Genomic DNA, 23,941 nt, shown 5'->3' on the forward strand with positions numbered 1-23,941 from the left:
CACGGCAGGGCCCCGAAATTCAAAGAGTGGCTTACTGACATGACATACAGTCAGGACCAACACGCGACTTTCGTCGAGTTGCTACCAATGCCTACCAGGCCGAAAGACATATGGGGACCTCTAGTTACTTACCTTCAGGCTCAGATGGCCCGGGATGATAGCCTGGAGAGGGACACCAATGGAGCTGGCAGTCTTACCCTGACATAATTTGTCTCAGTCATTTAATGATGTTGAATTGATTACGCTATTGTTGCTATTGAATTGCACTAGGCATGTCTATTCCCCTTTGTTCTCATATTGCATTGATATTACTTAATGTTATCTTACTCATTTCAGTTGCATGCATGGCCTGATCCCTCTATGAAATGCCGCTTACCCTATCCTCTACCTCTTCTGTATTTACGTCATTACCCCCTCACTGATCTTCGTATGGACCCCACATCCTGTTGCACTGTTGAAGCCCTGAACGGACCATTGTGCATTGCTCCGTTATAACCGCTATGTATGTTAGCTACTACTCTATGGACCTTGTTTTCCAGTCACTGTAACGCCACCTTGCACGTTTTGTGTTGTTGTTTTTACTCTGTTTTGGAAAATGCCATTAAACAAAGTTTAAAAAAAAAATAAAATGTTCTTTCTGGAGAGAGACTGGAGCTTTGTCTGGTAGTGGAAGTTTTGACTCATTGCAGAGGGTTGCATTGCCTGCTGCAAAGAATGTGTCCCATTCAGATCACAAAGTGCATATACTATAAATATGTCAATGGGTTATCGCTTTTGGCAGAGAGATCGTTTTGTTAATTGCAGTTAAAAATCCTAATATAGAGCGGTGAGCTATTAACTGTTGTAAAAAGGCAGAACCAAAGTCGACCAAGAACCCTTCAGTATTTGCCCGGCGTTAGCCGCTTCTCATACCATTCAATATTACCAAACAAAGAGGCAGGCGCTGGAGGCTGAAGGCAGGAAACAGGAGTTTATTCCGACGGAATCAGAACACGTCAAATCAGACAACAGGGTATCTTCTCGAGGTGCTCTAACCGCATCTCTGAGGCCTGGCCTCTTATACACAAGTTTATGGCTTTATTACATTTATGACATCCGTGGTATGGCTTTGAAGTACGAAAAAGGCATCTTTGGAATCCCCGGTTCAGGCCCGTTCTCACACATATCTACAGTAGGGGTCCCCCCAAATCTCAGCATGATGGCTATCACGCAGCTGGACATTCCGCTGGGAACAGGAATGCGGACGATCGGTCGGATCTAGAGGTGTGAAGGCATTGATTAATCCCCGCTCCTTTGATGTGAGGTGAGGTCCTACTGTAGGGGGCAATAAACTGCATCTGTTGGGCTAGGTGATGCCCTGGGATCAGGCCGGACAATCGGGCAGAGAGGAAGAAGTTATCAAAGGGCCTGTTCTAGGAATGAGATGAAAGAGTGAGGGGGTTCATCACGGGATGTGGCTCGGGGACAGGGTCCCGCTGGAGGTGCGTTTATGGCCCAAGCAGGAGAGACCGGGGACTGTCGGGGCGCGGGGAGATGCTTGCGAGGCCGGGGAGTGAGGGGGAGAGACGCGCAGGCTATTGGCAGTGGGCAGAGAGGCTATGGCACACAAAATGGCTGCCACTTACGTGTATGAAGGGGCCTAAAAAGGGACAAGATGGCGTGGCCACTGTTTCACGATTTTCACTTTACTTTCAACAGTGGCTGTGGTGAACATAAATGAACGCCGCTTATGTATACCTAATTTAGTCATTTTCCACACTGTCAGCAAAAAGCTGTATGCAAACTGCAAGGAAGATATTACAGCTACATGTTGTTTTGCCCAGCCTTTCCTTATCCTAATATTGCAAAAAGGGTTCATTTGGGTAGAAATCAATTCTTGTTATTAAAGAAAACCCATAACAATGGTGTTACATTTTACATTCTGAATTTGTGCTTTTTCAGACAAAGGACTCCAAACTTTACTGCCTCCAGTATGGATGACATGTGACTCCTACACCTTGTAGAACTCTGTCTTATGTAACATTTCCTATACACTGATTTATACACGTATGATTGTCTCCGTGCAACGTATGTGTGATGTCAAGTGTTCTGACACCTTAAACTGGTATGAATGGCGCTATAAAACTAAATGAATCGAAGAGATAGTGGTTATGAATACTTGGGAGGCATTGTCAAATGGTGGTAGTGAGGGAATCCATGGCGAGGTGGTCATTGGGAGGGACCAACAAACATTGTCGCACATGGCACCACTAGTACTAAAGCCGGCCCTGCTGGCCACACTGTGTCCACGTAGGTCAAGTCCCACTTGTATTAATCATTAACCAATAAATTATGTTCCTAAAGGCAGCAACCAACATTCCTCAGATGCCAGAAACCTTTATTGCCTGTTGTAATATTGTATATAAAGAAACCTCAAACTCCAAGGCAGATGAGACAGTCCTCAGACCTAGTGCCTGTAACTGTTCTCCCGTCTGAACTGTTTAATTCAATTAATCAATCAATCAGGATTTGTAGAGCATGGCTGCTTCACCTATGAGGATCTCCCTGCGCTGCGGAGACTCCTGCCCGTACTCCTGTTAGTTGAACAACCATATTTTGAGGTCCTTTCTGAATTTCTGGTACGAGTGAGGCTGTGAGGTGCAGGGGAAGGTCGTTCCAGGTATTGGCCACCAGATGGGAGAAGGAACGGCCTTCGCTGGTTGTCAGGGGGATGCAATGGGTGGCAGCGAGGGATTCAGATCTGAGTTTCCTGGTGACTGGTGAAAGGTCACGCATTGAATGAGGTACTTGGGTTCTTCATTGTGTAATGCAATGTATGCACTGATGAGCAGCTTTTACTGGCATCTCTTCATGACAGGTAGCCAGTGGAGTTTCCGGAGGTAAGGGGTTATGTGGGTCCATCTGGGGAGGTCGAGGATGAGCCTAGCCACTATGTTTTAGCTCGTCTGGAGCCTCTTCATGACTTGGCCTGTTATTGCTATGTAGAGCAAATTGTCGTAGTTGAGTCTGCTGGTGACAAGAGCCTGTGTGACAGTTATCCTGGTGTTTGTCAGGAGCCATCTGAAAACCTTCCTGAGGATACAGAGTGTGAAGAAGCAGGTGGTGGAGATGGCACAGATTTGCTTCTTACTGAATATCTGGCTGTCGAGGATAATGCCAAGGATTCAGGCATGTTCGTTGGGTGTTGCGGTTGGGCGCAGCTCCTGGTGCCACCACTTGTTTTCCTAGTGTGTGTCCTGGCCTTTCCCAAAGATGAGTACTTCTGTCTTGTCAGTGCGGAGTTTGAGACATTTGTTGTTCATTCAGTCGGCAAAGTCTCTCATGCATCTTTGGAACTTGTCTTTGATAGTTCTTGTATTGTTGGTCAGAGAGAGGATGAGTTGGGTGTCGTCAGCGTAGGAGATGCTGTTGAGCTTTTGGCGATGGTAGCCAGGGCGGTCATGGATGTGTTGAAGACGGTTGGCCTGAGGGATGAGCCTTGAGGTACCACACAGGTGATGTTCTTAGGGAGCAAGGAGTAGGGAGGAAAGACTATTTTTAGCATTCTATCTGTGAGGTATGATGCAATCCACTTGAGGCCTGCTTTTTGGATACTGATCTGGCAGAGTCTGTTGATCAAGGTGTGGTGGGATACGGTGTTGAAGGCTGCTGAGGGGTAGAGGAGGATTAGAGCCTCTGTTTCTCCCTGGTCTAGTAGCATTCGAATATCATCTGTGGCTGCGGCTAGAGGTGTCTCAGTGCTGTGGTCTGTTCTAAAGTCAGGCTCTGATTGGCAAGAATAGGCCTGCCCTTGGGCCGGGCACCGCTCTCACGCGTCCCGCGAGGCAGGAGCCGCTGCAGGTTCAATAATACAATATATACGGACAAATGTTCCTTTCAGGTTTCACCTTTATTAGACAAGATCAAAGTCTCTGCATCAATGTACAGCATCCAGCCAAGGCGTTTCGTTCAATTGTCATTGAACTTCATCAGAGTTTTTATAGTAATGCATAGGTCAAACGTCCACTTAAAACCATTTTTTTTTCATATTCATGACCTTAAATATGGCTGAATGGCGCTAGGCCAGTTGATTTCTAGATGGCCGGAGACTGGGCATTCTGCTGCGCTTCTTCGGTGACATGGGGCCGGTTCTCATTGAAATTTACCAGATCTGGTCGTGATATACGAACGTATGGAGATAATAACCCAAGCTATACGTACTATGGTATCACTCTTGCTACTCAAAGTGGACGTTTGACCTATGCGTTTCTATAAAAGCCCTGAGGAAGTTCAAGGACAATTGAACAAAATGCGTTGGCTGGATGCTGTACGTTGATGAAAAGACTTTGATCTTTACTAATAAAGGGGAAACCTGAAAGGAACATTTGTCTGTCTATATTGAATCTTGGAAGAGAAGCTCAGTGGTGCACCATTCCAAATATTAAAGATTCTTGATCTGCACTGCAGTTGCGCCAAACAACGGCAGGTGCAGGATTTGTTGTGCACACTTGTATGGAATATTGAAATATTGATACAGAAGGCACGAAACAGTGAGGTGCGGCTGTCATAGTCCGCCATCGTTCTGCTAGTTTATTGGGTAACCGCTGAAAGGTTAAATCAGAACCAGTAGGCACGAAAGCGACCAGGTCCACCACCCTGGGGCTGCTGGGATGAGTCGTTTTCTAGTGGAGATGGCGGGACTGGCTCCCGAAGTGGAGCTGGGGCAGAAGAAAGGCAGGAGTCGGTGGAACGATGGCAGCAGGTTAAACAAACTTACTTTTTTACCTCTTGTCTTTTGTTTTTAAAGGGAAATTTGATTCAAGTGACAAATCTCTGATGATAATAGTGCATCAAATATGTAATGCAAATTTGATCCTTGCGATAACTGTATTAAAACACTGTTGTTTTGATTTTTACTCTTCAAAAGCATTAAGAAATTCGGTTTAACGGCGATCATTTCTGTATTATGCAATAATGCTAGCAATTCTTCTACAATGACAATATAATGTTGGTTACTCACATCACTAAGGCCTTCACGATAGCAACTCCCGTGAGAAATCTTCGACCCTCCACTGACACTTTCGCTGTCGCTGTCTCTGCAACTGTTCTGACCAGGCTGAAGCTGATGAAAGAAAGAAAACATTATAATCAAATGGCTAATTATAATACGTCTTCTCTTTACATCCTTCCTATGATAACTTGTAGGAGCAGGTTCTACTACTTTTACATATTGCACCGTTGACTTGGGAGCAAAACATTTAATTAGCAGGAGTTCAGTCCATTATAATAGTCTCGGGGCCTCATTATGAGGCTTCAGTTATTCCCAATATTTAATGTTGCCTTTGGAGGTTTCAATACAGGGAGCATCTGTAAGTCCAAGACAGGTACTGTAATATGCATTACACGTGGGACCCTGGCACAGTTCAAACTAATATAATATAACAGATTAATTCTTAAAATGCATCGGAGGATGCAAAGCCCTCTCTAATAAACAAGGTAATATTATTAACGAAAAAGTAAGACTAGTCAGCCATTCCTTTTTTGTTAAATAGTTTTTATTTGCAATTTCATAATGCAGTTGATAAACAGAGTTACCTCCATATATTTTGATACATAATAAAAAAGATTGCAAAAATGAGATAAAATATTGGAAGAGATAGAAGAATTTTATATAAAAAGAGAAAGGAGATGGAGAGAAGAGAAGAGAGAAATTAAAAGAGAAGATAGAAGAAAAGAAAATATGGTGAAAGGGTAGGCAAAAGAGGAGAAAGAATTGATGTTAGTGATAATATAGGGTAGCATACATAATTTTTTTTAACTCTTTTTATTAACATTACTCAAGAGATCATACAATACAATAGGCATTTCTAATGGTACACAGTGAGGCGGACACCGTACTTCAATAACGAACGATACATTCAAGGGTTGATATAAGGATTAGAACACCCCCAATAAGATTCAGTTACCCATGTCCATCCCTCGGTATATTCCCCAGGGTGCCCATATTCTTTCCCATTTCTTGACGCACCCCCTACTTTTGTAGACTGTTTCTTCACAGCGCTGACACCAATCGAGGTCCCGTCTCCACTCCGCCAGCGTCGGAGGCAGAGGCGCCTCCCAACCCCCTGGCAATGTTTGCTTTGCGATCCCTGCTGCAAGAGCCAATCATATTCCCTCATATCTGGACCAGTCAGAGTCACCTTTAATCGTTAGTAGCAGCCACTTCGCATCTAAAGGAACCATCACTCCCACTATCCTGGACATCGGTATCATACATTCGTGAGAACGAAATGTTTATTAAGACGTGCGCAGCGCACTGTCAAAAATGTAGGCAAAGCATGAACAACCTGCCAGTCATTAAGCTATTTACACAAAAGACGCTAGAGTTAAAATAGAGTGGGCCATAGTACTAGAGCTGCATTGGGAATTAAGGTTAAAATGTGCAAAGGATTGCGAGGCACTATATAGAACAGAGAAAACGAGCGAGTAGCTCCCTGCAAATGAAAAGACTGCAGCATAAGAGGAGAGAAGTTTGTGGGGTAAGCAGGCCTTCTTTATAGCTCAGTCTGGTGCACTTGGAAAATCAACTTCCAATTTCAATATGGCACACCACAGGCGTGCCGAAGGGGCACAATAGGCAATCCTGTCTGCGCCCGGACCTCGCCCAGTGCTGGGACCCCTGGCACTCTTGCCACCATCACTACACTATCGAAGAGCTCCTATCCCTCAACCCTGGACACTGCAACCACTCCTCCTGCTCTGCCTACCCACAATCGACTTAGGGCTCAGAACCACCAAGAACAACTACTTCTAACTCGCCCTGATACAACATGAGAAACCCCGCCAACAAAGACGCTCACAAAGCTGCCCTCAGTAATTACCACTGTCGCCTCAAAGAAGCCTAGAAAGCAGCCATCGCAGCACAAATCAACACGACAACCAACCACTCAAAGGAATGCTTCAAAATAGTCACAGAATTCTCCAACCCAGAAGCCACGGAGAACACCAGCAATACCTCTCAAGAACTCTGCGACTCCTTACAGACTTCTTCCACAGCAATATCGCCACCATCTACAGCAACTTTGACCTTCAAACCACCCCTCTCGACCACAAAAACTTCAACCACCCAGCGGACATCGGCCAAATGATCACCACCTCATCCCGTTCACTACTCAGACCACCGCAGCCATCATGTCTTCAAGACACTCTGGGGCACCCACCCACCCCTGCCTCACTGCCTATTCAACCTTGAAACCAACCCCATCAGCACGGAACTCACCAGCATTTTCAACACCTCCATCTCCACAGCAGCCTTCCCAGTTAAATGGAAACTCACGTAGGTCAGACCCTCCTAAAGAAACTCTCTGCCGACCCAAGCGATATACAAAATTATCATCTGATCTCCCTGCTCCCCTACCAAACGAAGGTTCTCGAGAAGGCCATCAACCTACAGCCCATCAACTACCTAGAAAAGCACCACCTTCTCAAAACTTCTTAATCAGAATTCCGTGCCAACCACAGAACTGGGACCAGTCTGATCGCTGCCACAGATGACATCAGAACTGTCCTCGACCACGGAGACACTGTGGCACTGATCCACCATGACTCTCCGCAGCGTTCAACATCGTCTCCTATCACACCCTTATCAACAGATTTCACAGTATAGTCACACAGCAAAACGCCCACAAGAATAACGCCACTTTCCTCAAAGGACGCAAGTAGAGCATCTGAATACCTCCCTTTGCCTTCAAACCCAAGGACATCATATGCAATGTACCCCAAGGATCATCACTCATCCCCACCATGTTCAACACCTGCATGACCCCCCCGCAGACATCGTCAGATCCAACAGCCTCAACATAATCTCCTACGCAGGCGACACGCAACTTATCCTCCCACTCACTGAGAGCCCCTCCAATGCCAAAACCAACTTTTGCAATGCCATGACCAATGTAGCCAACAGCAACTGCCTCAAACTCAACTCCAACAAGATGGAAGTATTGATCTTCGGAAAGAACACCTTCATTTTGGACCACAGCTGGTGGCCAGCAGAACTTTTACCAACACCCTCAATGACAGAACACGCACCAAGCCTAGGCATCATCCTCAACAGCAAACTGACCAGAAAAACAACCAGTCAATGCTTTCACCTCCCCCTACTCCACACCCTATGCAGGCGCCACAGTATTTTCAGATGGATCCCAATCAACCACAGAAAGACCATTGAGAGGTCCTTGTCACCAGTTACTTCACCCATGGCAATGCTCTCTATGCCAGCATCTCCACCCAGCTCCTCAGATGACTCCAGACCATACAGAACACCACAGCCAGACTGTTAGACCTGGTATCCTTGGAGTGGTTCCCCCCGTCTTTATGCCTCTACCTCCTGTATTTTTCACTGTTATGCCAGACTTCATTTTTACTGGTTTAGATACTCTGGGCACTTTACCATTGCTGATCAGTGCCGAATTGCAAGTGCTCCCTATGTAAATTGTGATTCTGATTGGTCAACCATGATTGCCCTATTTAATTTACTGATAAGTCCCTAGTAAAGTGCACTATGTCTGCCCAGGACCTGTAAATCAAAGCCTACTAGTTGGCCTGCAGCACTGGTTGCGCCAGCCACATGAGTAGCCCTGTAAACTTGTCCAGGCCTGCCAAAGCAGTGTCTGTGATGGCAGTTTTAAACTGCCATATCAACCTGGCAAGTGCATCCACTGACCAGGCCCTAACCTCCCCTTTTATTACATGTAAGGCACCCCTAAGGTAGGCTCAACATACCACCATGGTCAGGGGGTAGTGTATGTGAAAGGTAGGACATGAACTTGTGTGTTTTACATGTCCTGATTGTGAAAGACTACCAATTTCATTTTTCACTATTGCAAGGACCAGCTCTCCCATATGCTATTATTGGAGCTGCCTTGTAACATTTTACAAGAGTAGCTTTCAATTGGGAACACATAGAGATTTGGAGTTTGGGCTCACTGAGCTCAGAATTTAAAAGCACATGATTTAGTAAAGGTCAATCAATCAATCAATCAATCATATCACTTGTATAGCGCGCTACTCACCCGGAAGGGTCTCAAGGCGCTTGGGGGAAGGGGGCCGCTACTGCTCGAACAGCCAGGTCTTGAGTTGTCTTCTGAAGGCGAGGTGGTCCTGGGTCAGCTGAAGAAGTTCCATGTCTTGGCCGCTAGGTAGGAGAAGGATCTGCCTCCGGCGGTGGCTCTTCGGATGCGTGGTACGACGGCGAGGACGAGGCTAGCGGATCGTAGCTGGCAGGTGGGCGTGTGGAAGGTCAGGCGGTCGTTGAGGTACTTGGGGCCCAGGTCGTGGAGAGACTTGTGTGCGTGGGTGAGGAGCCTGAACGTGATCCGCTTGTTGACGGGGAGCCAGTGCAGGTTCCTCAGGTGGCCGGAGATGTGGCTGCGTCGAGGGATGTCTAGGATGAGTCGGGCGGAGGCGTTCTGGATGCGTTGTAGTCTTTTTTGTAGCTTGGCTGTGGTTCCGGCGTAGAGGGTGTTTCCGTAGTCCAGCCGGCTGGTGACGAGGGCCTGGGTGACCGTCTTCCTGGTTTCGATCGGGATCCAGCGGAAGATCTTGCGGAGCATGCGGAGGGTGTGAAAGCATGAAGAGGAGACGGCGTTGACTTGTCTGGTCATGGAGAGGGAGGAGTCCAGGATGAAGCCCAGGTTGCGTGCGTGGTCTGTTGGCTTGGGAGCGGTGCCCAGGGCGGGGGGCCACCAGGAGTCGTTCCAGGCGGAGGGTGATGGTCCAAGGATGAGGACGTCCGTCTTGTCTGAGTTCAGTTTCAAGCGGCTGTTCTTCATCCACTCGGCGACGTCTTTCATCCCTTTGTGGAGGCTGGTTCTGGCGGTGTTGGGGTCTCTGGTGAGGGAGAGGATAAGCTGGGTGTCGTCAGCGTAGGAGATGATGTTGAGGTTGTGTCGGCGTGCGATGGCTGCGAGGGGTCTCATGTAGACGTTGAAGAGGGTGAGGCTGAGTGATGATCCTTGCGGGACGCCGCAGATGACTTTGGTGGCCTCGGAACGAAACGGGGGGAGGCGGACTCTCTGTGTTCTTCCAGCTAGGAACGAGATGATCCACTTCAGTGCCTTCTCTTGGATGCAGACAGTGTCGAACGCTGCAGAGAGGTCCAGGAGGATGAGTGCCGCTGTTTCCCCATTGTCGAGCAGGGCTCGGATGTCGTCGGTCGTTGCGATGAGGGCGGTGCTGTGGTTGGCTCTGAAACCGGATTGCGAGGGGTCGAGGGTTCCATTCGTCTCGAGGAAGGCAGCCAGCTGACTGTTGACGGTCTTCTCGATGACTTTGGCAGGAAAAGGGAGGAGCGAAATGGGGCGGAAGTTCTTGAGGTAGGTGGGGTCCGCTGTTGGTTTCTTCAGTAGGGCGCTGAGCTCGGCATGCTTCCAGCTCTCCGGGAAGGTGGCGGTGTCGAAGGAGGTGTTGATGATGTCTCGGAGTTGGGGTGCGATGGTGGAGATGGCTTTGTTGAAGATGTGGTGGGGGCAGGGGTCAGTCGGAGATCCGGAGTGGATGGTGTTCTTCGTGCGGGCTGTGTCTTCGGTGGTCACTGTGGTCCAGGTGTGGAGGGTGGCAGTGGGGTGCGTTGGTTCGACGGTTGGGTGCGATGATGGTGTGCCGAAGCTGTTGTGGATGTCGGCAATCTTGCGGTGGAAGAACGAGGCGAGGGAGTCGCAGAGATCTTGTGAAGGGATGATGTCGTTGTTGCTGGTTCTGGGGTTGGAGAACTCCTTGACAATGCTGAAGAGTTCCTTGCTGTCGTGGGCGTTGTTGTCCAGTCGATCCTTCAGTGATTCCTTCTTGGTGGTGCGGATGAGCTGGTGGTGCTTGCGGGTCGCGTGTTTGAGGGCGGTCATGTTGTCAGTGGTCCGGTCGAGGAGCCAGGCTTTCTCGAGGGTGCGGCAGGTCTTCTTGGAGTCCTTGAGTTCGTCGGTGAACCAGGGGGCCTTCTTGCTTCTGGGTTTGCTGGGGGGGTTCTTCAGTGGTGCGAGGTCGTTGGCGCAGGCGGTCAGCCATTGCGTGAAGTTGCGGGCTGCTTCGTTGGGGTCCGGTGTGCTGGCAGGTGGGTTCTGGCTGAGGGAGGCGGTGAGCTGGTCGGCGGTGATCTTGCTCTAGCTCCTGTGAGGAACCTGTTTCGGGTGGTGGTGGGTGGTGGTTTTTCTGAAGCTGAAGTGGACGCAGCTGTGGTTGGTCCAGTGAAGTCCGGTGGAGTGGCTGAAGGCGATGTGCTTGCTGGATGAAAAGACGGGGTCGAGTGTGTGGCCGGCATAGTGGGTGGGGGTGTTGACCAGTTGCTTGAGTCCGAGGTTGACGAGGTTGTCCAGCAGGGTGACGGTGTTGCGGTCCTTGTTGTTCTCCAGGTGGAAGTTTGACGTCCCCTAGGAGGATGTAGTCGGCGGAGGGGAGGGCGTGTGGGCTGATGAAGTCCGTGATGTCTTCACAGAATTGTGTGCGTGGTCCCGGGGGTCTGTAGAGGAGGGGTCCTCTGAGGGTCGTCTTTGGGTCGGTGTGGGTCTGGAAGTGGAGGTGTTCGGCGGCGGTGTAGGTGTCATCGGCGTCGGTCGTGATGCGGATGGTGTTCTTGTGGACGATGGCGATGCCTCCTCCCGTCTGGTTGACGCGGTCCTTCCTGATGATCTTGTATCCATCCGGGATGGCGATGGCGATGTCGGGGGCTGAGGCGGCGTTCATCCATGTTTCAGTGAGGAAGGCGATGTCTGGTGATGTAGTGTCGAGCAGGTTCCAGAATTCGACGGCGTGTCTGTGGACGGAGCGGGTGTTGAGCAGGATGCACTTGAGGTGGTTGCTGATGGTGCTTGGCGGGCGCGGTGCATGTTCGGAGGCAGGTGAACTTGCAGGTTGTGCAGGTGAAGGGTCCGTGGAAGCGTTTCGGGGCGGCTCGGCAGCAGGTGGGCTTCCGGCCTGTATTGAGTGCGTTGAGGGCCGCTGCGTCGTAGGTTTGTCGGGTCATCTTGCGTCGGTGGGGGCCAGGGGTCCTGGCGCTGGGCGCGGTCCAGGCGCGGACGGGCGCAGATGGGCTTGCCTTAGGCGCGCCTTCGGCACACCAGCGGCGCCCCCGCTGCGCGCGTCCGCCGCGCGGCCTCGCAGCGGCTGCCATTTATGGGTATCTGGGGGAGGAGGGGTCAGCTGGGAGGTGGGCGGTGGGAGGGTAGGCGGGGAAGAGACCGATTTGCGGGCAAAACGGCGGGAAAGGGTGGCGGGGGGACGGGAAAAGAGTGGGGGGGAATCTGTGGAGAAAAAAGAGGGTGAACAGAGGCACACAGAGAGGTCAAAAAACGAAGGGGAATCTGTGGAGAGAAAGGAGGGTGAACAGAGGCACGCAGAGAGGTCACAAAACGAAGGGGAATCTGTGGGGCAAAAAAGAGGGTGAACAGAGGCACACAGAGAGGTCAAAAAGCGAAGGGGAATCTGTGGGGGAAAAAAGAGGGTGAACAGAGGCACACAGAGAGGTAAAAAACGAAGGGGAATCTGTGGAGAGAAAAGAGAGTGCAAAAAACTGGCAGATGGCGGAGAGCACTGGTGGTGCTGCATGAGGCAGGGGGAGTGACCTACCCTTGGTGGCTTTGACATTGTGTGTTTCAAAATAGCACTTTTAGAAAAAGGGCATTTTCCTGTTTAACATTTCTTGTGCCTCTGCCTGCCTGTGGAATCAACGCCTGGTTTAGACTGACAGGGGCCTGTTTGTGTATTCACTCTAGACAGTCACACAAAGGGAGTTGAGGTGTACCCTGTATATCCTGATGCCCCATCTGAAGCCTAATGGGTCTTCCTGAGCTAGAGTAGTGGTAGGAGCTGTCACCTGCATCTGAATAGTACTGTGCCTGGTCTCTCACAATCCTGTCTCCACCCTTGGGATTGTGTCTGGAGCCAAGACCAGGCAGGACAATGACATGTTGACTAAAAAGAAAATCCTTTGAAGTATCCCTGCTTCAAAGGCATGACGGGGTATAAGTATTGATGCTAAAACCACAGACTTTTAGAACACTTGTGGATCAAGAGGAAAATGCCAAGGAGAAGAGCAAAAGAGCTGCCAGGATGAACGGTACCCTTTGCTGTGTGTTGCTTTGCTGGGTTGGCCTGCAGTTGTTGGTTCTGTCCTTGGGCAGTGGAAAGAACTGGACTTTTACTTTGCTGTATCCTGCTTGGAAAGATACTCCATGGGCTATAATTACAGCTTGCCACCTGTTAAGTAGTCTCAGGTACACAAAGATTTTACCTGCAGAATCCTTGAACTCCACTGCTTGGAGTTCTAACCAGCCTTGTGGTGCCAAATACAGCTGTGGGCCCTTGCAGGCTGTTCCTGCTGCCAAGACCTGCTTGAAACCATTAAAGTCAGCACCTGTTTTTCGACCTCAGCACCACCGTGCGGGTGAAATTTCCACGCACCCTTGCCGAGTGGCCGAAGAAATTGACGCAGCACCTGTCAGTGGCTGAAGAAACAGCTGCAGCCTGAGTACAGCACACCATGTCTCCAAAGTCCGAGACCCCCTTACTGACTCCAACACAGGCCCTGCTCGCTCTTCCGGATTTCCACGCATCACACCTGTGCGCCAAGTTTTTCCGACACATCACCTGCAGACCTGAACCATCTTGGATTTTGACGCATCGTTTCCCCCTTCAGTCCGATTCAATGCAATGCTTTTTCTGCATGCAGCAGAACTGACACATCACCTCTCCATGGACTCAGGAATCGATGCATCGCTGTGATTTCCTATGGTTCCCTCCTGTGCAGCTGTTTTGCCTTGTGGATTTTGATGTATTTGAATTACTGTGGTAAAATCACTGCATCCATAGAGTTTTATGGATAGAATTTCTTTAAATCTTTTAAAAGTCATATTTTGAGTTGTGTATATTCGAGGTTTGTAGTTTTGGTCATGTTTGGTTCAGATAAAGATAATTGTTTCGGTAAACTGTTGTGGTGTCCATTTGTAGTATTTTCACTGTGTTACTATGGGGAAACAGCATTAACCACGCATGAGCATGAGCTACGCGGGGCTGAACCACGCAGGCGGTAGCACGTATGTCTGACCCACGAATATGCCTTATCCATGCATATTTATGGGTAAGGCATATGCGTGGTCTAGTTGCTGCTGCTGATGGCCGGAAGAGCAGGAAGAGGAAGGATTGGAATGAGGAGGAGAGATAAGACAGGGTTTGAGGGGTTTGGGGATAGTTTGTAGGGGTTGTGGGGTCGTTTCCAGGCTTGGGAGGGGGTCAGGGTAGTTTTCAGAGCTGAGGTGGCAGGAGTTTTAGGGCTCAGGGCAGGGGACAGGAACGTTTTCAGGTGGAGGGGGCAGTTGGGAGTGTTAGAGCTCAGGGCAGGGAATGGAGGTGGGGTATATTAATTGGGTTGGGATAGTCTTGGGGGTTGGGGCATCATGGTAGTATTCAGGGCTGGGGTGGGGGTAGGTGGGGGTAGGTGGGGTTAGGTGTTAGGGAGTGGGGCTTGTTATATAGGCCTCAAGGATGGGGCTGAGGTCAGAGTACTTTTAAGTGGGCTGAGTTTTAGGGCTCAGGCTAGGGGACAAGATAGGGGCAGTTTTCAGGTCGAGGGGGCAGTTGGGCTGGGGTAGAGGGAAAGTAGGGATTTTACTTTTAACATGACTTTAAGGTTTAGGGCAGAAGGCACGAGTGTGATGTTTACTACACATGCCCATTTACCAACCATGTATTTACCACGAAATTGCGTGGTAAAGGCATGCATGGTAAAGATGCAGACAAGGTTTAGAACACGTGGTTAAGGCATGCGTTATTAAGGCATGAGTATTTCCATCACACAACCGTTACTGTGTGTGTTATGTACAAATACATTGCCTCTAAGATAAGCCTAACTGCTTGTGCAGATCTACCAATGGAGTAAGCAGGGGTTATCTTGAGTGTTTAAACCCCTCATTATGACTCGAAGGAATGGTCCCTACCTGGATAAGGTGTCCACCACTGTCAACTAGAGACCCCCATTTCTAACACAGACTCATACTGGGCCTCCCCAAATGGACCCAAACTCCCCCCCAACTCAGAAACCTCCACTGGCTCCCCATCCAGAAAAGATGCCAGTTCAAGAACCTCATGCTCTACATGATCAAGGCCCAGCCCAAATCAACCAGCGACTGGGCTTCCATCTCCCCTCTAGACACCTGTGCTACTCCTCTCTTAGACTTGTACACACCCCCTGCATCCACTCCAGCCGCAGCAGTGGTTACCGCCTTTTCCTACATCGTCTCCAAGACATGGAACAACCTGCTGCTCCACATCTGAACAACGCCTTGCCTGACGGACTTCAGGGAGAAACTCAAAACCTGGCTCTTCAGCAGGGATACGGCACCCCCAGCACCCAGATACCCGATGGGTGATAATGCTGCGCTAGGTAAATGCTGATTAATTGATTGATGTCGCAAACTAACAATAGTGCTACTCACGAGAGGGAAAGGGCTTTATAATTGTTAGTAAATTTAGAATTACGGTTGGGATTGTAGGAGTCGGGTGGTGGTGTGCGTAAACCTACAACCCGACAGTTGTGGGTATGCGTGAATATTTTGCAGGTGGTTTTTTTCCCCACTTTCGAAACACAGGAAAACCAGATCCTGGCAAAACCAGGAATAGGTGAACATTCATTGTGGGAAAGAGGAGGGACTACAGGTTTTTTCATGAATTACGGAGGCAGACGTGTCTCTATGCAGAGAAATGAATTTACTACACTGAATAAGTGCAATTTAGCATTGCTGCATTTGCTCTTACCAAACGCAAGATATTCTGTAGGTGAAAATTAAATGATATGCAGTAGAATACTACTGAAATGCTAACAATGGAGTAGAGTTTAATAGTAACCCTGGAAGACTATATGACGTATGATACAAGTATATAATATAGCATAAGACTGTGTCTTAAATATTGTTTATTAAGATGTGGCCTAGTTGCTGTTAAATAAAATCGACACAGTAAGATTATACTTTTGTAGGCAATATTTAGGGAGAACCATTTGTGCCAAGTGATAATTCTGCATACAATATTTTGACATACAAGCCCTTGTGAATATCACAAAAGTCAGAAACACACTTCAATCATAGACTGAAGCCTAAAAAAGTATCATATTAATTTTTCAAGCAAGCTTTTGTGAATCGGCCTCTAATAAGTAATAGTGGACCTGGGCCGGTCTGTCACAAATTGACAAGGAATGGTCAGGTTTCAGTCCCAATAGTAAAAGTAGATTTACTTTTTTATCTTATATTGTGATAGTCACTGAAATATTAAAATGCCTGCCCAATTTCACAACAGTTGCGATATTATCAGAAGATTTTTATCAAGTATTATTGTTGTGAATGGGTAGTTCCTTGGATACACAATATCAGTAAGTGAAGTGGAAACAATTATTTAAACTAAAGTAAATGTATTTCCCGACAAAAGAGATGTTTTCCATGACTTTTTTAGAAGGCATTTTTTTTAGAAATTCACAATGAATGCAAATACTGTACAAGAATGCTAAATATTGAATACTAAACCTAATTAAACTTAGTTTTATTCCGGTTTAATTGAAAATGAGCATACTTCTGTTTTGAACAGTATAAGTAGTTAACTGCTAGTAATTGTCTGCATGGCAATATCCATTTTCCCACAGTGAAAGCCTGCAAATTGCCCTAAGCATCTGAGGAGCTCATAGAAGCCTGTGCTGCTAGGAAGTCCCCATAGTCCACCAGCATGCCACGTGTAAACTCTTTTGGCGAGATAGCGCTTCGTCTGTGCACGCAACATATCCTGAGGTCCCTCTTTCACGATGCTTCAAGATGGAAGACATCTGGGGGCATATTACCAACCAATAGAGATAATTGTTGTCTCTAACTTATTTAGATACAAAAATTATCACCGCACATCGGCGATTTTTATCGCAGATAAACCTTGCTATTAGCAAGGTTTATCGCAAATGCGATAAAAAACGGCCGCAATGCATGAATATCGCTGAAAAGTCAGCGATATTCATGCATTATCGAGCATATGCTCTTAGCCATGTTATCCACCTCCCATTGGACAACATGGCTAAGAACTGCTCCTGGGCAAGTGTTAGCTTTTGGAGATATTCGCGCTTAGCGCGAATATCTCCAAAAGTTGGTAATAGGAGATAGCGATGTTAGCGACTGTTTTCAGTCGCTAACATCTTGGCACGCCCACTTTGCATGTCATTAGTGATAAATATCACTGACATGCAAAGCGGGGCCCAAGATGGTCACTATCTCCTATTAGCTGTCGCTAACTGGTGTTAGCGACAGCTTGGTAATAGGGAGATAATTTTATCTCTGCTTTCTTGGCTTTTAAAGCCAAAAAAGCGTAGATAAAGCCCCTTGATAATATGCCCCCTGGTTCTCACACCCAGTGTTTATCCCATGTGTGCTGAGATATCAAATCCATTGATCTTTTCCTCCTCACATTGGCCCATTTCATTGCACACCTCTGAGATGATTAAGTGTGAGACTTAGGGTTGCACATGTGTGATTGAGAATCAAACAATACAGATGTTCTGCTAGTGTTTATGGAAAGTGCCCTTTTGGCTCCAGGGCATCGGCTATCAGCCATCTTTGTGCGCCCGACACGTTTGCTTTTCATATGGAAAAAATGTTTTTTTAGCACTCATAAAGCTGAGGACATTTGCTTTGAATCAACCATTGTACAGGCGATTGTTGGAAATACTTTGAGTTTACTTCCATTAAACTACAATTAGCTGGTATCCAATTATGGTAGTTTTGGTTGGTTAATAATGGGAAGCTTCGTTTAAATGGACCTGTGGCCCTGCACTCTGTCCCTGGAAGTACTTGTTTACCATATGAATAGTGGCTATCAGAGTGTTGTGAATCAAAGATTAGTGATCTCTTAATGGGGGGGGGGCTGATGGAGAGATGCTAAGACACAGCAGTGACTGCCAGTGTTGTATCCTATGTAACCTCTCTACACGATTTTGTAATGTCCTATGCCAACTATATAATACTGTACCATTATAATTAGATAGTAATATTCAATCATTCATTTTGCATGGGTTTCAGCAGTCTCTGACGAGCAAATGATTTAACTACACTCTGCGAGCATTGGACTTTGCCATATGAATATTCTATAGTTGATTTACAGGATGAAAGGTCCATTATTCTCTCTGAGTGAAGCAGATACCACGGATGCAAATTTGGCGTTATTCACAGGAACTAAGGGGCATATTACCACGCAATAGCCATAATTTTCGCTATTGCTTGGTTAGAGACAAAATTTTACCGCTGAGCTGCGGCGATTTTTATCGCAGATAAACCTTGGTATTACCAAGGTTTATCGCAAATGCGATAAAAAACGGCCGCAATGCATGAATATCGCTGAAAAGTCAGCGATATTCATGTATTACCGAGCTAATGCTCTTAGCCATGTTATCCACCTCCCATTGGATAACATGGCTAAGAACTGCTCAGGGCAGGTGTTAGCTTTTGGAGATATTCGCGCTTAGAGCGAATATCTCCAAAAGTTGGTAATAGGAGATAGCGATGTTAGCGACTGTTTCCAGTCGCTAACATCTTGGCACGCCCACTTTGCATGTCATTAGTGATAAATATCACTGACATGCAAAGTGGAGCCCAAGATGGTCGCTATCTCCTACTAGCTGTCGCTAACTGGTGTTAGCGACAGCTAGGTAATAGGGAGATAATTTTATCTCCGCTTTCTTGGCTTTTAAAGCCAAAAAAGCGGAGATAAACCCCCTTGTTAATATGCCCCTAAAAGTGTAGTGCTAAGGCAATACCTTGCCAACTGGTTGTGTACTCTATTTAACGTGACGAAGAGTTCTTTTGTAATCCCAAATAGAATATACTGCAGTAAGTAGCAGTTTAGTAATTTTGCAGTGGAACGTGCTGGAAACACAAACTGAGAACAGAGAGAAAAATAGCGTACATAATTACTCATTCTATTTTTATTTCGATTGTAACTGCAAGAAATTGGTTTATTGGTGGTGAGGGGTGGCAGCCCCATTCAAACACCAAACACAATCCTTGTCTGGGTGAACACCAAAAGTCACTATATTAGACTGTGCTTAACAATCTGGTCGCTTGGCACTAAAGGAGTCAGGCTTAACTTAGATGCAATGTGTAAACTATTTATGTAGCACATAAACAGTAATAAAGTGAAAATTCAACAGAAGAAAAATCACAAACCAAATAAAAATTAGAGAATATTTGAATAAATAAAATGATAATGGAAAAATGAAAATCCAATTAAAAGAACCAGAGAAATTCAGTTTAAATGTTTTAGTGAAAATCATGCCTAAGGCACAAAATACCACATGAGGTCAGCTGGTTTCGCTAGAATGGGGGAAACTAACAAGTGCAGGACAACCACAAGTCGGGTACAGGAACCAATTTAACCTATTGAAAAGATGTCTTATAATTCTGGTATGAAGAGTTTCATTCATGTTTGGAGGAGGCCGTGAGGAGGAGGGTGAGAAACGCATACGGTCATCACCGAGGCATTAAGAGTAGGTCAGGCATCAAGGATGGTTATTCCTGTAGCAAGAAAAGCCAGTCAGTCATCACAGATGGCCATTGTAGTAGCTTTGTGTTGGCAGTCTTTGTGGGCTGTAGTTGCAGTAGTGCGAAGTGCAGGTTTCGCATTGCCAATCGTCTCTGGTGGTCACTGCTGGCACAGAACTTCGGTACTACATGAGGGCCACCAACTTTAGGCTTTTCACTTTACTTCAGGAGAAGTGCAGTCTGGTGCCTGTAAAGGGTCCAGGACCCAGGGAGGCACCTCTTGGGAATCAGGGACTTACTCTAGTAGAGGCCAGCAGGGCTCAGGCAAGTCCAGTTGCAGCAGGTCAGCCAGTTCTTAATTTGTAAAAAAATAAGTGTTGGGCCCTCATCAAGAGGCCACGCAATTTGCACCACACATTGCCACTGTACTTACACAACTACTAACCATCACACTGCTACAAGTGCGACAATTCAGACTGTTTGAGGCTGCCAAAACTATAAGAATGGCTTGGGTGACAAGTATTAGTTGTTTTTAATATATATTGAATTAACAAATAATTGTTTTCTGCTAATCTTTAAATTATCCAAACAGCGCCACCATGTGGCATCTGCCATAAGTGGAGGTTTCTGCAATTAAGTGCCGGTGCCAGCAGTTAAGTGCTGGTGCCGAGCACTGGCAACCACCTTCTCAAATTAAGCACTGAGATCAGCTGGGCAGTTGCAGGGAGGTATCCATGTAGTCCACACAGGAGGTTAGCCAACTAAACTTTGGAGTCACACTGGTTTCCCTTGGAGGAAGGCAAGCAGATCAAGTCCCCCTTCTCAGACAACAAGGAAAACCTTAAAGCATCAGGACAGTCATCTGGCAGCAGGGCAGTTCTTCAGTAACTTCCACAGGTCCAGGAATATTCTGATGAGTGGCTCTGGAGGTCCAATATTTATACCTAGTGCCAGCCTTTATGTGGGGGATTGCCTGTCCTACCACTGCACCTGATTCTGGAAAGTACTTCCCCTTGCCCTGTCAATGATCCAAACTGTCTGGTGGTGACAAAAGGCAGGGTTGGCCTAGTGCCAGCTACATTTGTGTGTATAAGAGGCAAAGTCCTTTGAAGTGGAAGTCGGAATGGGTACAGCCCCTCCCCAGTCATCCTGCTAGGTTGGCCCTTCCTGCCACACCTAAGCCCCTTTTTTCTTACTGTCTGTAAGCAATACACAAATCCTGAATGCACAGCCATTCACAGTCATGTAACCCAGGACACTGGCAGAAGTGACAAATTGTATGCCAAGAAAATGCCAACTTTTTAAAAAAATTTCAAAAAAGGGAGAGTATGGCCCATGCGGACAGAAGTGTGGTAAGGGCCCAATAACTTTACACGAAAAACAAGAACCCACACTTCGATGAATTTCACACCATATATTTTTTAGGGATGAAAAAAGATAAGCACTATTTAATGTGTTTACCTTGGCGATTAGTTGCGCCAGTTTTATTCAACAATTTTCACAAAAAGAGAACATGTCACTATGGTCAAGAGAAATATCAAAGCCTTAAACGTAATGGCCATTTAGTGTCCAATATTTACAATGAAAGATTCAATATTTACAATGCAAAAATGTGATTTAAACAACAAATTAACAAAACATACATAAATTGTGAAACTGTGCAAAAGTAGTACACAACCGTCTTTATGTGATATCATTTCACAAATAAAATGAGGGGAAGAGTTATCCACATGTTTTTTTTAAACATAACATTTTTTATGAACCAACAGTTTTTTCAAGACTGAAATGTAATATTTGGCAAAAAATGGAGATTTTTAGTGGTTCTCCAAAAACCAACACGACAACCTCTCGGTAGAAATGTTGATAGGTACGCGTTTCGAGTTTGTGAGGGTTCTTCTCAAACTCTCTTCAGGGCCAAATGAATTTCATTCCCCATTTGTTAAACCTAATAGTGAAAACATAACCTTTCCAATTACAGCGCTGTATTTTCCTAATGATGGAAACTGAAAATTAGCAGCACGAGCAGATGGCCTTTTCCACTATAGCCAGGTATGAGCACACTGTCAATCTGTCTCACGGAAAATGGCACCTTATGTTTAAAAACAGGTTTCACATATAAAACTCCTGTTTTTTTAGAAACACGCACAAATCCTTCGAAATCCTTCAAAACTCCACAAGTTATTTGGATGAACTAACCTACCTCGAGTCCCTAGAGGTATGTGTTATTTTAACAAATTGTACATAGGAGGTGATTTTAGCGGGTTGATGGAAGCAGCAAGCACTAAGTATCCATTATTTGTTATGTTTTCACTATTAGGTTTAACAAATGGGGAATGAAAGAGATGGGGTGAGCACCATTTGTATTCCTAGTGACCTATGTAAAAACATCTCTATATCCCTCACTAGTGTATGCTATTGAGGGCAAGTTGCGAAGATATGGACACTATCTGCCTCTAGGGAGTTGCATCTGGGACAACAAATACCCGCAGTACCACCCCACTTTGCAATCCTTGCTGGCGTAAAATATAGCGAGAAAAGGGTTTTATAGTGTTGCGATTGCAAAGGGGATGAGCACAAAATTGTTCGTCCCAGTTCCAGAGATTCCTGAAACCAACCCTGGTCACCACTCAGTTTCACAATCCACTTATTACTGGGTTTTTCCATATCATCATTTTTACTTTTTACAAGAATTGCGTAAAAAGATCGTATTGTACAATCCCCTGACGTCTTTATTTTCTCTAGGATATCATTTCTGCTGAAGCCAGACGCTCCACCCTGCTTGTTGCCTAAAAAACTCCTAATTTGAAGATATTTAAAAAATGCCCTATTGCTTAAGCCGTATTTATATCTCATATCACTAAACTGCATCATTCCATCAGAATTAATAACATCACCGATCTGTGTGATCCCCCTTGCCTCCCATTCTGCCATTACTATATCTGAGAATATCTCTTGGGGAAATGATTTGTTTTTATACATCATAACATATCTGTTGAATCTACCTAATTTATATTTTTTCAAAAAGGCACTCCAAATATTCACTGCAGCAGCTATTGTTTTATATTTTGTCCTTTTAAAATATCCAAAATCAACGTTTTTTAACAAATAGTTCCCGCTTCTGCCCCTAGTATTATTGCATATACCTCTGTAGAGAAGCTGGATACCCTTCTATCAAGATTTGGCCCTCCAATAAAACCCTGCATATATTGTAAGGCTACAGCCATATAATACAGTCTAAAATCTGGTGCTCCCCACCCTCCCTTCTCTCTCGGGAGGGAGATGAACCTATACGCCCTGCGTGTCTTCCCTTGTGCCCATATAAATCTATTCATCAATGTCTCTAATGCATTAAACCAATTTGTTTCAAACAATAATGGGATAGACCTAAAAAGAAAAAGAAACTTAGGGAGAATCAACATCTTAATTATATTCGTGCATCCGACTAACGACAAATGTAGATTGTTTAATCTGTCCAGGTCTACTTTTACTTGAGCCATTAAGGGATCCATATTGTTCTTTATTATGTTTCCTAGATTCGCAGAGATCGCAATTCCCAAATATACTGCAGAGTCAACCACTCTTTCATCATTGCAATCTACATACCTATTCTTTACAATTTGCGTTTTTACGGCATTTAAACTATACCTCGATATCCAACCAAACTTTCTGGCTTCCAGCTCCACCTCCCTAATAGCCCCTACCGGGTTGGGCGTCATAATGGCCACATCGTCTGCATACGCCAGAGATTTTATCGAGCCACCCTTCATCCGCATTGCCGGTATTTTTGGATTCTGTTCTAATCGTCGGAGAAAAGGATCCAGATATAGCACAAATAATAAGGGGGAGGAAGGGCATCCCTGTCGGGTCCCCCTACTGATTTTAACCCAATCTGAATGCCCTCTGTTAACCCTGATCTTAGCTTTTGGATCTTTATAAAGAGTTTGTATAGCCTTTATAAACCCATCCCCTATACCACTCCATTTCATGATAGCCCATAGATAGCTCCAGGAGACCCTATCGAATTCTTTTTCAGCATCTAAGAATAGTGCTGCCATAGGGTCTCCTGAAGTACCTGCTGCATCAAACATCGTGATTACTTGCCTGACATGTTGCGTTGTACCCTTACCTGGGATAAACCCATGCTGGAAGGGGCTAACCAATCTCTCAATAACCCTTGACAATCTTTTAGCCAGTATTTTAGAAAACACCTTTACATCGGCATTCATTAAAGTAATAGGTCTATATGACCTTGCATCTCCTTTAAGGTATCAAATAATACTTTGAGAGAGTTTTGCTGGGGTCCAGTGTCCAGAGTAGGGCCCCCACCTCCTCCACTACCACTACCACTACCGCTGTCGTGGTAGACCTGGGATGTAGCTGAATAATCCCACAACAATCGACTATCTTGGTGGGGG

General features: G+C 46.2%; 1 protein-coding gene across 2 annotated transcripts in view; it reads right to left on the reverse strand.

The window, feature by feature from the left end:
* Positions 1-23,941, reverse strand: part of AUTS2 (activator of transcription and developmental regulator AUTS2) — a 2,056,888-nt gene that overhangs the window by 1,564,355 nt on the left and 468,592 nt on the right. For both annotated transcript variants that reach the window (XM_078679408.1, XM_078679407.1), the window contains exon 2: positions 5,000-5,101. The gene's annotated coding sequence lies outside the window, so the exon portion shown is untranslated. The remainder of the gene's footprint in view (positions 1-4,999; positions 5,102-23,941) is intronic.

This window comes from Lissotriton helveticus, chromosome 3_1, assembly GCF_964261635.1.
Source record: "Lissotriton helveticus chromosome 3_1, aLisHel1.1, whole genome shotgun sequence".
In the NCBI taxonomy this organism is placed as follows: domain Eukaryota; kingdom Metazoa; phylum Chordata; class Amphibia; order Caudata; family Salamandridae; genus Lissotriton; species Lissotriton helveticus.